Below are 12,500 nucleotides of genomic sequence, written 5' to 3'. Positions count from 1 at the left end.
CAGGGGGCAACGCGACGTGCTCGTCCCAGCACTATGAGGGGGCACGTTGCAGAAGACGGTTACCTGTTCGTGTCCACTCCCGAGGGGCAACGTGTCGTGCTCGCCCAACGTCTAGGGTCGACGTACGACGGTGCCCGATGCGGTGTGGGTTGGGCGTGTTGCTTAAGACGGTACGGCTGTTCGGCTATCGCTCGAAGCACCTCACGCATCTGGCTGTCCCTTGAATGTTCTTCGTCGCTTCCCCCAAACCCTGCCCAGCGGCGCTGACTCGGCTACCTCGTGCGCTTCCGCTTGCCTGCACATGCCTAGGCGTGCGGGGCACGGTTCGTCCGGGCGTGCTGTGTTTGCGGACCGTGGTGGCGGATGAGCGGTGTGTGGGTTGTGCGTGTGGCTTTATCTAGACGGTGCAGCTGTTCGGTTATTGTCCGAAGTGCCTGAAGCTTTGGGCTGTCCCTCGAGTCTCCTTCGTCCCTTCCTTTGAAACCTGCCCAGTGGCGTTGGCTCGGCCCTCCCGTATGCTTCCGTTTGCCTGCATGCGCCTAGGCGTGCGGGGCACGGTTCGTCCGGGCGTGCTGTGTTTGCGGACCGTGGTGGCGGATGAGCGTGTGTGGGTTGTGCGTGTGACTTTATCTAGACGGTACAGCTGTTCGGTTATCGTCCGAAGCACCTTACGCTTCAGGCTGTCCCTCGAGTCTCTTTTGTCCCTTCCTTTGAAACCTGCCCAGCGGCGTTGGCTCGGCCCTCCCGTATGCTTCCGCTTGCCTGCACGCATCTTGGCATGCGGGGCGCGGTTTGTCTGGGAGTGCTGGGTTTGCGGACTGTGTTGGCGAATGAGTGGTGTGTGGGTCTTGAGTGCTGTCTGACTCTTTGCCTCGCGCAACGAACGGGCGCACCGGATCTTCTCCATGTGTGGGCTCGAGCTACCGTGCTCGTTTCACTGTTGTGCGGCTCCTGTGTTTCCTACCCCGTGGTGTGGTATCACTGCCTTGCCCCAACCTTTCCTCTCCGGAGTCCCCTAGTGGGATTGCCGGGGGAGTTCCAAGACACGCCCGTGGTCCTACCCGTTTCGGCGCTCTGCGCGGCAACGGTGGCCTGCGTGCGCGTTCTGTTCTCACTGGTGTGGTGCACGCGGTTGGGATGGGGTCTTAGATCCCCGTCTGTCCCTCAGATGATTCGGTTTCTCGGAAAGACGCCTGCCGCCGTGTCCTTCGAAAGCTTCCACTCGCGGGGGGCGTTGGCAGCTCGGCGCGCAGGGTCGGTGAAGGATGCTACCTGGTTGATCCTGCCAGTAGTCATATGCTTGTCTCAAAGATTAAGCCATGCATGTGTAAGTATGAACTAATTCAGACTGTGAAACTGCGAATGGCTCATTAAATCAGTTATAGTTTGTTTGATGGTACTGGTGCACGAAGTTTGAATCACACTTTTCACAACTCGTACCACTAACCAGCAAGTGCACTGGGTCGTCCAAGTAATACCTTACGTGAGTAAGGTTCGAATCCCACGGAGATTGTTGGTTTGAAGCAATCTATGGTTATCTTGCAATTCTTAGTCAGGAAGTCAATTGTATTTATCAGTTGAATTGCGAATAAACAAGAGAGCATGGGTTAAAGGTTACTTGTTATGCAATAATGGAGAATATGTTAGAGTTTTGGAGATGCTTTGTCTTCTGAATCTCTGCTTTCCTTTGTCCTCTGATTCACGCACGCACGTCCTTCTATGGCAAGCTGTGTGTTGGGGTATCACCATTGTCAATGGTTACATCCCCTCCTCCTGTGAAAATGGTCCAAATGCTCTGTCACAGCACGGCTAATCATCTGAGGTTCCCGATCATGCTGGAATAGGTTTCACCCTCCTTTTGCGTCTGTCACTACGCCCAGCACTCGCGAGTTTGAAGCTCGTCACAGTCATTCAATCCCTGAATCCTACTCGGAATACCACAGACAAGGTTTAGACTTTCTGGATTCTCATGAATGCCGCCATCAATCTAGCTTATACCACGGAGATTCTGATTAAGGAATCTAAGAGATATTCATTCAATCTGATGTAGAACGGAGGTGGTTGTCAGACACACGTTCGTGGATTGAGAAAGGTGATGAGTGTCACTGATCATCACCTTCTCCATAGTTAGGCGCGAATGGATATCTTAGATAGGAACACGCATGTTTGAATGGAAAACAGAAATACTTGCATTAATTCATTGAGACACAGCAGAGCTCCTCACCCCCAACAATGGAGTTTAGAGACTCATGCCGTCAAAGAGTACAAAGTTCAGATCTGAAATGTCATGAGATACAAAATAAGTCTCTAAAAGTTGTTTAAATACTAAACTAGTAGCGTAGGTTTACAAAAAATGAGTAAACTATGATGGGTGGTGCAGAGATCCACTTCTGGGGCCCAATTGGTGTGTGCTGGGGCTGAGACTTGAATAATTCACGTGCATAAGGCTGTTTTGGGCGTTCAATGCCAGGTTTGGATCCATTTCTGGCGTTGAACTCCAACTTTTGATCCTTTTCTGGTTTATCCTTGAGCAAAGTATGGACTATTATATATTGTTGGAAAGCCCTGGATGTCTACTTTCCAACGCAATTGGAAGAGCATCATTTTGAGTTCTGTAGCTCCAGAAAATCCACTTTGAGTGCAGGGAGGTCAGACTCCAACAACATCAGCAGTCCTTTTTCAGCCTGAATCAGATTTTTGCTCAGCTCCCTCAATTTCAGCCAGAAAAATACCTGAAATTACAGAAAAACACACAACTCATAGTAAAGTCCAGAAATATGAATTTTTCCTAAAAACTAATGGAAATAAACTAAAAACTAACTAGAATATACTAAAAACTATATGAAATTAACCCCAAAAAGCGTATAAAATATCCGCTCATCACAACACCAAACTTAAACTGTTGCTTGTTCTCAAGCAATGACAAATAAAATAGAAGACTAATAGGTTGAGAAGCAATAATATCTTAGAGTTTTTAAGTGAAGCTCAGATTCTAATTAGATGAGCGGGACTAGTAGCTTTTTGTTTCCGAACAGTTTTGGCATCTCACTTTATCCATTGAAGCTCAGAGTGATTGGCATCTATAGGAACTTAGAATTTAGATAGTGTTATTGATTCTCCTATTTCAGTATGATGATTCTTGAACACAGCTGTTTCATGAGTCTTGGCCATGGCCCTAAGCACTTTGTTTTCCAGTATTACCACCGGATACATAAAGGCCACAGACATATAATTGGGTGAACCTTTTAGATTGTGACTCAGCTTTGCTAAAGTCCCCAATTAGAGGTGTCCAGAGTTCTTAAGCACACTCTTCTTTCTGCTTTGGACCTTGACTTTAACCGCTCAGTCTCAAGTTTTCACTTGACACCTTCACGCCACAAGCACATGGTTAGGGACAGCTTGGTTTAGCCGCTTAGGCCAGGATTTTATTCCCTTAGGCCCTCCTATCCACTGATGCTCAAAGCCTTGGGATCCTTTTTATTACCCTTGCCTTTTGGTTTTAAGGGCTATTGGCTTTTTTTTTGCTGCTTTTTCTTGCTTCAAGAATCATTTTTATGATTTTTCAGATTATCAATAACATGTCTCATGTTCATCATTCTTTCAAGAGCCAACATATTTAACAGGCTTAAACAACAAATTCAAAAGACATATGCACTGTTCAAGCATTCATTCAGAAGACAGAAAGTATTGCCACCACATGTAACTAATTAGAATTTCTCTTATTAAAACTCAAAATTTTATTGCCTTTTATTCAAAAGATCTACTATTTTATTCATGTTTGCTGATGATGAGAAAAATAAACTATGGCTTAATTGGAGATAAAATCAAAATAGATACCAATTACTACTATATGACTCCTAAGGTGAACTTCTATAATGACACTATCACAGAGTTAAAGCAGAAATTGGAATTTAACAACCTTTATTCTGGGAAATGGGTGTTCCTCTGATCTATGGGATGCTTGGTCCTTCAAGAGATAACTTCTGGCGTTTCAATTCCCTTAAGTCACGCCCTTGCTCCTCTTGTTCTTTAAACATATAGGTGAGAATTTGACCGTGTTCCTTCTGTTCTTTTATTATTTATTCCATAGCTTCCCCTATCTTGGTAACAGATGTCTCAAGTTACTCCCAGTATTCAGATTGAGGGATTTCTGGGAGAAATTCCTGTGTTTTCTTCTTGGTGGGATCATCCTGTGCTTGTTGTTTTTCCATTGATGCTTTGGTGATTGGCTTCTCAACTGAGATATACTCAGTTATTCCCATTCTTACTCCAGCTTCCTTGCAGAGCAGAGAAATCATGCTTGGATAAGCCAACCTGGCCTCTTTAGAATTTTTGTTAGCAATTTTGTAGAGTTCAGCTGAAATCAGCTGATGAACTTCCACTTCTTTTCCCATCATGATGCAATGGATCATCACTGCTCTTTTAACTGTGACTTAAGAACGGTTGCTAGTAGGCAACAGAGAATGCCCAATGAAGTCCAGCCATCCTCTGGCGACTGGTTTAAGATCTTCTCTCTTGAGTTGATTTGGGACACCCTTTGTGTTGGTGGTCCACCTGGCTCCAGGGATACATATATCCTCTAGAATCTTATCCAGGCCCTTGTCTGTTCTCATCATTCTCCTGTTGAAGGAGTCTGGATCATCTTTCAGCTGAGGTAGCTTTAAGATCTCTCTGATCTTGTCAAGGGTGGTATGAACAATCTTTCCTCTGACCGTGGTCCGATATTCATAGAAAGCAGTTCCAGATAGTTTTTGCTTGTCAGTCTGCCACATATTAGCATAGAACTCCTGGACCATATTCCTTCCCACTTTCGTTTCAGGATTGGCTAGGACTTCCCAGTTCCTGATTCAAATTTGCTCCTGGATCTCCAGATATTCATCTTCTTTCAGATTGAATCTAACTTCCAGGATCACTGATCTCAGACCCATTATTTTGTTATAATGGTCTGAATGTTCTTTAGATAAGAACTTCCCTTGATTCCAAAGTGGTTTTGGAACGCTCTCTTTCTTGCCTCTTGGAGTGGGTTGTTTTCCTTTAGGAGCCATGATCTTAGTGATCGCGGATAAACACACCAAACTTAGAGGTTTGCTTGTCCTCAAGCAAAAGAAAAGAAAGGAGAGGGATAGAAGGAGAGCTAGGTGCAATTGTTGATTAAAGGGGAGGGAGGCCGAACCCAAATTTAAAGGGAGGGAGGATGGGTTTTCGAAAAAAGAAATAAAGATATGATAAAAGAGATTGATTTGGAAAAGATAAGATAGAAGATATGATAAGAGAGGATATAGTTTAAAATTGAAAAGATATGAAAGATTTTTGAAAAAGATAAATCTAGATTTTGAAAAAGATAAAGTGGAGATTTTGAAAAAGATATTGAAGAGTCGAAAAGATAGATTTGTTTTTTTTAAAAAGATTTGAAAAGAGTTGGATTGAATTTGCAAAGAGGGTTTGTGCTTATGGATTAAGATATATTTGATATTTTTAAAGTAGGATTTTTAGAAATTAGGGATTTTAGAAATCAGGGTTCTTAACATGTTTATGCAAGAAATCATGAATTGAAGTATGAAAATCAAGATTAGAATGAAAAAATATGAAGAAAAATGAGTTTGCCACCTCCCCATCATCCTGGCATTTGAACACCCAAACACTGCCTGTTTTGGGCGTTCAACGCCCAAATGCTGATCTCCTGGGCGTTCAACGCCCAGTTGTTGCCCTCTTCTGGCGTTGAACGCCAGATTGCTGCCCTTACTGGCGTTCAGCGCCCACTGGCTGCCCCTTTTGGGCGCTGAACGCCCAAAATAGGCTCTTACTGGCATTTTCTTGCCAGTGAGCTCTTTTTTTCTGTTTTGTGTGCAGATTCCTTTTGTAACCCTGTGAACTTATGCAATTGATTCTTTACCTTGTTATCAATGAACTCTATATAAACAAATAAAAATAAAAATAGAAATAGGGCATAATGCTTAGAAGATTGATGCCCCATGGCTGGGTTGCCTCCCAGCAAGCGCTTCTTTATTGTCTTTAGCTGGACCTTGCTGAGCTTTTAGTCTAGCTTCAGCCTTGAGCATTCTTGCTCAACGTTGCCTTCAAGATAGTGTTTGATTCTCTGTCCATTGACAATGAACCTCTTATCAGAATCAATATCTTGAAGCTCCACATAACCATATGGTGATACACTTGTAATCACGTATGGTCCCCTCCACCGGGATTTCAATTACCCGGGGAATAGCCTGAGTCTAGAGTTGAACAGTAGAACCTTCTGTCCTGGCTTAAAGATTCTAGATGACAGCTTTCTGTCATGCCACTTTTTTTATTTCTCTTTATAAAGCTTGGCATTTTTGAAAGCCTTGAATCTGAATTCCTCTAGATCATTTAGCTGGAGCAATCTTTTTTCTCCAGCTAATTTGGCATCAAAGTTTAGGAATCTGGTTGCCCAGTAGGCTTTATGTTCCAGTTCCACGGGCAGGTGACATGCCTTACCCTACACAAGTTGGTATGGAGAGGTCCCTATAGGGGTCTTGAATGCTGTTCTGTAAGCCCACAGAGCATCATCCAAGCTCCTTGCCCAATCCTTTCTACGGGTACTTACTGTCCGTTCTAGGATTCTCTTTAATTCTCTGTTAGAGACTTCAGCTTGACCATTAGTTTGTGGATGATATGGAGTAGCCACCTTATGGCGAATTCCATACCGAACCATGGCAGAGTAAAGCTGTTTATTGCAGAAGTGAGTGCCCCCATCACTGATTAGTACTCTAGGGACACCAAACCTGCTAAAAATATGTTTCTGGAGGAACTTCAGCACTGTTTTAGTATCATTGGTGGGTGTGGCAATGGCCTCAACCCATTTTGATACATAGTCAACTGCCACCAGAATATAAGTGTTTGAGTATGATGGTGGGAAAGATCCCATGAAGTCAATTCCCCAGACGTCAAACAACTCAATTTCCAAGATTCCTTGTTGAGGCATGGCGTAACCATGAGGCAGATTACCAGCTCTTTGGCAACTGTCACAGTTACGTACAAACTCTCAGGAATCTTTATAGAGTGTGGGCCAATAGAAGCCACATTGGAGGACCTTGGTGGCTGTTCGCTCACCTCCGAAATGGCCTCCATATTGAGATCCATGGCAATGCCACAGGATCATCTGTGCTTCTTCTCTAGGCACACACCTACGGATTATTCCGTCTGCACATCTCTTAAAGAGATAAGGTTCATCCCACAAGTAGTACTTTGCATCAGTAATTAATTTCTTCTTTTGTATCCTGTTGTACTCCTTGGGTATGAACCTTGCAGCTTTATAGTTTGCAATATCGGCAAACCATGGTGTTTCCTGAATAGCAAATAAATGCTCATCCGGAAAAGTCTCAGAGATCTCAAGAGAGGGGAGGGGCCTCCCTTCTACTGGCTCTATCCGGGACAGATGATCAGCCACTTGGTTCTCTGTCCCTTTTCTGTCTCTTATTTCTATATCAAACTCTTGCAGAAGCAACACCCATCTAATGAGCCTGGGTTTTGAATCCTGCTTTGTGAGTAAATATTTAAGAGCAGCATGATCAGTATACACAATCACTTTTGATCCTACTAAGTATGATCTGAACTTGTGAATGGCGTAAACCACTGCAAGTAATTCTTTTTCTGTGGTTGTGTAATTCTTCTGGGCATCATTTAGAATGCGACTAGCATAATAAATAACGTGCAGAAGCTTGTCATGCCTCTGTCCCAACACTGCACCAATGGCGTGATCACTGGCATCACACATTAGCTCAAATGGTAATGTCCAGTCTGGTGCAGAAATAACTGGTGCTGTGACCAGCTTAGCTTTCAGCGTTTCAAACGCCTGCAGGCACTCTGTGTCAAACACAAATGGCGTGTCAGCAGCTAGCAGATTGCTTAGAGGTTTTGCGATTTTTGAAAAATCTTTTATAAACCTCCTATAGAATCCTGCATGCCCCAGAAAGCTTCTGATTGTGTTAACATTGGCAGGTGGTGGTAATTTTTCAATTACCTCTATTTTTGCTTGATCCACCTCTATTCCCTTGTTTGAGATTTTATGTCCAAGAACAATCCCTTCAGTCACCATGAAGTGACATTTTTCCCAGTTTAAAACTAGGTTGGTCTCTTGGCATCTTTTCAGAACAAGTTTCAGGTGATCAAGACAGGAGCTGAATAAGTCTCCATATACTGAGAAGTCATCCATGAAGACTTCCAGAAATTTTTCCACCATATCAGAGAAAATAGAGAGCATGCATCTCTGGAAGGTTGCAGGCGCATTACACAGCCCAAATGGCATCCTTCTATAAGCAAACACTCCAGATGGACATGTGAATGCTGTTTTCTCTTGATCCTGAGGATCTACTGCAATCTGGTTATAGCCTGAGTAGCCATCCAAAAAGCAGTAATAATCATGACCTACTAGTCTTTCTAGCATCTGGTCTATGAATGGTAAAGGAAAATGATCCTTTCTGGTGGCTGTATTGAGCCTTCTATAGTCAATACACATGCGCCACCCTGTAACTGTTCTTGTAGGAACCAGTTCATTTTTTCATTATGAATCACTGTCATGCCTCCCTTTTTTGGAACGACTTGGACAAGGCTCACCCAGGGGCTATCAGAAATAGGATAAATAATCCCAGCCTCTAGTAATTTGGTGACCTCTTTCTGCACCACTTCCTTCATGGCTGGATTTAGCCGTCTCTGTGGTTGAACCACTGGTTTAGCATTATCCTCCAATAAGATTTTGTGCATGCATCTAGATGGGCTTATGCCCTTAAGGTCACCTATGGACCACCCAAGAACTGTCTTGTGTGTCCTTAGCACTTGAATAAGTGCTTCCTCTTCCTGTGAACTTAAAGCAGAGCTTATGATCACTGGAAAAGTGTCACCTTCTCCCAGAAAAGCATATTTCAAGGATGGTGGTAATGGCTTGAGCTCGGGTTTAGGAGGTTTTTCCTTTTCCAGAAGAGATTTCAGAGGCTCTCTCATGTCCTCTGAATCCTCCAAATCAGGCTGAACATCTTTAAAGATGTCTTCCAACTCCAATTCGAGACTCTCAGCCATGTTGATCTCTTCTACTAAGGAGTCAATAAGATCAACTTTCATGCAGTCTGTTGATGTGTCTGGATGCTGCATGGCTTTGACAGTGTTCAACTTAAACTCATCATCATTGACTCTCAGGGTTATTTCCCCTGTTGGACGTCAATGAGGGATCGTCCAGTTGCTAGGAAGGGTCTTCCTAGAATGAGAGTAGCACTCTTGTGCTCCTCCATTTCCAGCACAACGAAGTCAGTGGGAAAGGCGAATGGCCCAACCCTGACAATCATGTTTTCAATCACGCCTGATGGGTATTTAGTGGAGCCATCAGCAAGTTGGAGACATATCCAGGTTGGTTTAACTTCTTCAGTTAAACCAAGCTTTCTGATAGTGGATGCAGGTATTAGGTTGATGCTTGCCCCAAGATCGCATAAAGCTGTCTTGGTGCAATTACCTTCTAATATGCATGGTATCAGAAAACTCCCAGGGTCTTTAAGCTTTTCAGGAGAGCTCTTCAGAATGACTGCACTGCATTCTTCAGTGAGGAGAAGTCTTTCTGTTTCTCTCCAATCCTTTTTATGACTCAATATCTCTTTCATGAACTTGGCATAAGAAGGTATTTGCTCAAGTGCTTCTGCGAATAGAATCTTTATTTCAAGAGTCCTGAGGTAATCTACAAAGCGAGCAAATTGCTTATCCTGCTCCTCTTTTCGGAGTTTTTGAGGATAAGGTATCTTGGCTTTATATTCCTCAACCTTAGTTGCTGCAGGTTTATTGCCTACAGAAGTGGTTGAAGAAGCCTTTTTAGAGGGGTTGTTATCAGCATTTGTGTGTGTCTGATCCCTCACTGGCAATTGAGTACCAGGGTTAGAAGCTGGAGTGAAATTGGACGCCAGCTCCTTGTCTGTTCCTGGCATCTGAACGCCAGAACTGTGCCCATTTTGGGCGTTCAGCGCCAGATATTGCCCATTTTGGGCGTTCAACGCCATATCTTTGCCTATTTCTGGCGTTGAACGCCAGTCCTGCCTTGTTTCTGTCGTTGAACGCCAGTCCTGAGCATGGTCTGGGCGTTCAGCGCCAGCCTTCCACCAAATTTCTGGCATTTTAGTTTCAGAATTACTTTTCCCTGGGCTCTTACTGTCCTTAGGTGAATTTTGGGTGGTTTGCTCATTTCTTAGTTTTTTGTTGCCTTGATGTGGGGTATTTAGTGTTTTCCCACTTCTTAATTGAACTGCTTAGCATTCTTCTGTTATTTGCCTTGACAGCTGCTGCTTTGTTTGCTTAAACTGTTCTTCCATATGTATATTAGCCATCCTTGTCTCTTGTAGTCTATCTTTGAATTCGGCTAACTGCTTTGTTAGAAAGTCCAATTGCTGATTGACTTCAGCAGCTTGTTTTACAGGACTGAGTTCAGCAGTTACTGTCTTAACCTCTTCTTTCCTGGAAGGGTCACTTCTTAAGTACAGATGTTGATTCCTGGAAACTGTATCAATGAGCTCTTGAGCCTCTCCAATTGTCTTTCTCATGTGGATAGATCCACCAGCTGAGTAATCTAGAGACATCTGAGCTCCTTCTGCAAGCCCATAGTAGAAGATGTCTAACTGAACCCACTCTAAAAATATTTCAGAGGGGCATTTTCGTAGCATCTCTCTATATCTCTCCCAGGCATCATAAAGAGATTCATTATCTCCTTGTTTAAAGCCTTGGATGTCCAGCCTTAGCTGTGTCATCTGTTTTGGGGGAAGGTATTGATTCAGGAATTTTTCTATCAGCTGTTTCCATGTCCTTATGCTGGCCTTAGGTTGGTTATTCAACCACCTCTTAGCTTGATCTTTTACAGCAAATGGAAATAGTAATAGTCTGTAGACATCCTGATCTATTTCTTTATCATGTACTGTGTCAGCAATCTGTAGAAACTGTGCCAGAAACTCTGTAGGTTCTTCCTGTGGAAGACCGGAATACTGGCAACTTTGCTGTACCATGATAATGAGCTGAGGATTCAACTCAAAGCTACTGACTCCAATGGAGGGTATGCAGATGCTACTCCCATATGAAGCAGTAGAGGGGTTAGAATATGACCCCAGAGTCCTCCTGGACTGTTCATTTCCGCTTAGGTCCATGACGGAGAAAGGGAGATGATGTAAAATAGAGAATTTTATTTTTTTGGAGGAAAAAATGCCAAGGAACACCAAACTTAAAAATTTTAAGATCACGACACAAGGAAAACTCAAGAACAATTTGAAGACTCACAAGAACCCAAGCACATGAAGGAAGAACACCAAACTTAAAATTTTTAGAAAATCAAACTAAAATTTTCGAAAAACACAGAAAAATCAACAAGAAAACACCAAACTTAAAGTTTGGCACAGGATTTAATAGAAAAATTATTTTTTTCTTTTAAAAAAGATTTTAAGAAAAGGAAAATAAGGATTCTAAAATTCTAACACGACAACAATAAGAGACTCTAAACTAAAAAGATAAATTTTTTCCTAATCTAAGTAACAAAATAAGCTGTCAGTTGTCCAAACATGAACAATCCCCGGCAACGGCGCCAAAAACTTGGTGCACGAAGTTTGAATCACACTTTTCACAACTCGTACCACTAACCAGCAAGTGCACTGGGTCGTCCAAGTAATACCTTACGTGAGTAAGGGTCGAATCCCACGGAGATTGTTGGTTTGAAGCAATCTATGGTTATCTTGCAATTCTTAGTCAGGAAGTCAATTGTATTTATCAGTTGAATTGCGAATAAACAAGAGAGCATGGGTTAAAGGTTACTTGTTATGCAATAATGGAGAATATGTTGGAGTTTTGGAGATGCTTTGTCTTCTGAATCTCTGCTTTCCTTTGTCCTCTGATTCACGTACGCACGTCCTTCTATGGCAAGCTGTGTGTTGGGGCATCACCAATGTCAATGGTTACATCCCCTCCTCTTGTGAAAATGGTCCAAATGCTCTGTCACAGCACGGCTAATCATCTGAGGTTCCCGATCATGCTGGAATAGGATTCACCCTCCTTTTGCGTCTGTCACTACGCCCAGCACTCGCGAGTTTGAAGCTCGTCACAGTCATTCAATCCCTGAATCCTACTCAGAATACCACAGACAAGGTTTAGACTTTCCGGATTCTCATGAATGCCGCCATCAATCTAACTTATACCACGAAGATTCTGATTAAGGAATCTAAGAGATATTCATTCAATCTGATGTGGAACGGAGGTGATTGTCAGACACACATTCGTGGGTTGAGAAAGGTGATGAGTGTCACTGATCATCACCTTCTCCATAGTTAGGCGCGAATGGATATCTTAGATAGGAACACGCATGTTTGAATGGAAAACAGAAATACTTGCATTAATTCATTGAGACACAGCAGAGCTCCTCACCCCCAACAATGGAGTTTAGAGACTCATGCCGTCAAAGAGTACAAAGTTCAGATCTAAAATGTCATGAGATACAAAATAAGTCTCTAAAAGTTGTT

General features: G+C 43.0%; 1 long non-coding RNA gene across 1 annotated transcript in view; it reads left to right on the top strand.

The window, feature by feature from the left end:
* The first annotated feature begins 1,258 nt into the window (after nt 1-1,258).
* The window catches only part of LOC140180969 (uncharacterized), a 13,143-nt gene continuing 1,901 nt past the window's right edge, over nt 1,259-12,500 (top strand). Inside the window, exon 1 of the long non-coding RNA XR_011875305.1 lies at nt 1,259-1,396. This is a non-coding gene — a long non-coding RNA (uncharacterized lncRNA). The remainder of the gene's footprint in view (nt 1,397-12,500) is intronic.

This window comes from Arachis hypogaea, chromosome 17, assembly GCF_003086295.3.
Source record: "Arachis hypogaea cultivar Tifrunner chromosome 17, arahy.Tifrunner.gnm2.J5K5, whole genome shotgun sequence".
In the NCBI taxonomy this organism is placed as follows: Eukaryota; Viridiplantae; Streptophyta; class Magnoliopsida; order Fabales; family Fabaceae; genus Arachis; species Arachis hypogaea.
The sequence above is the reverse complement of the archived record's forward strand: the minus strand, read 5'-3'. Positions and strand labels throughout refer to the sequence as shown.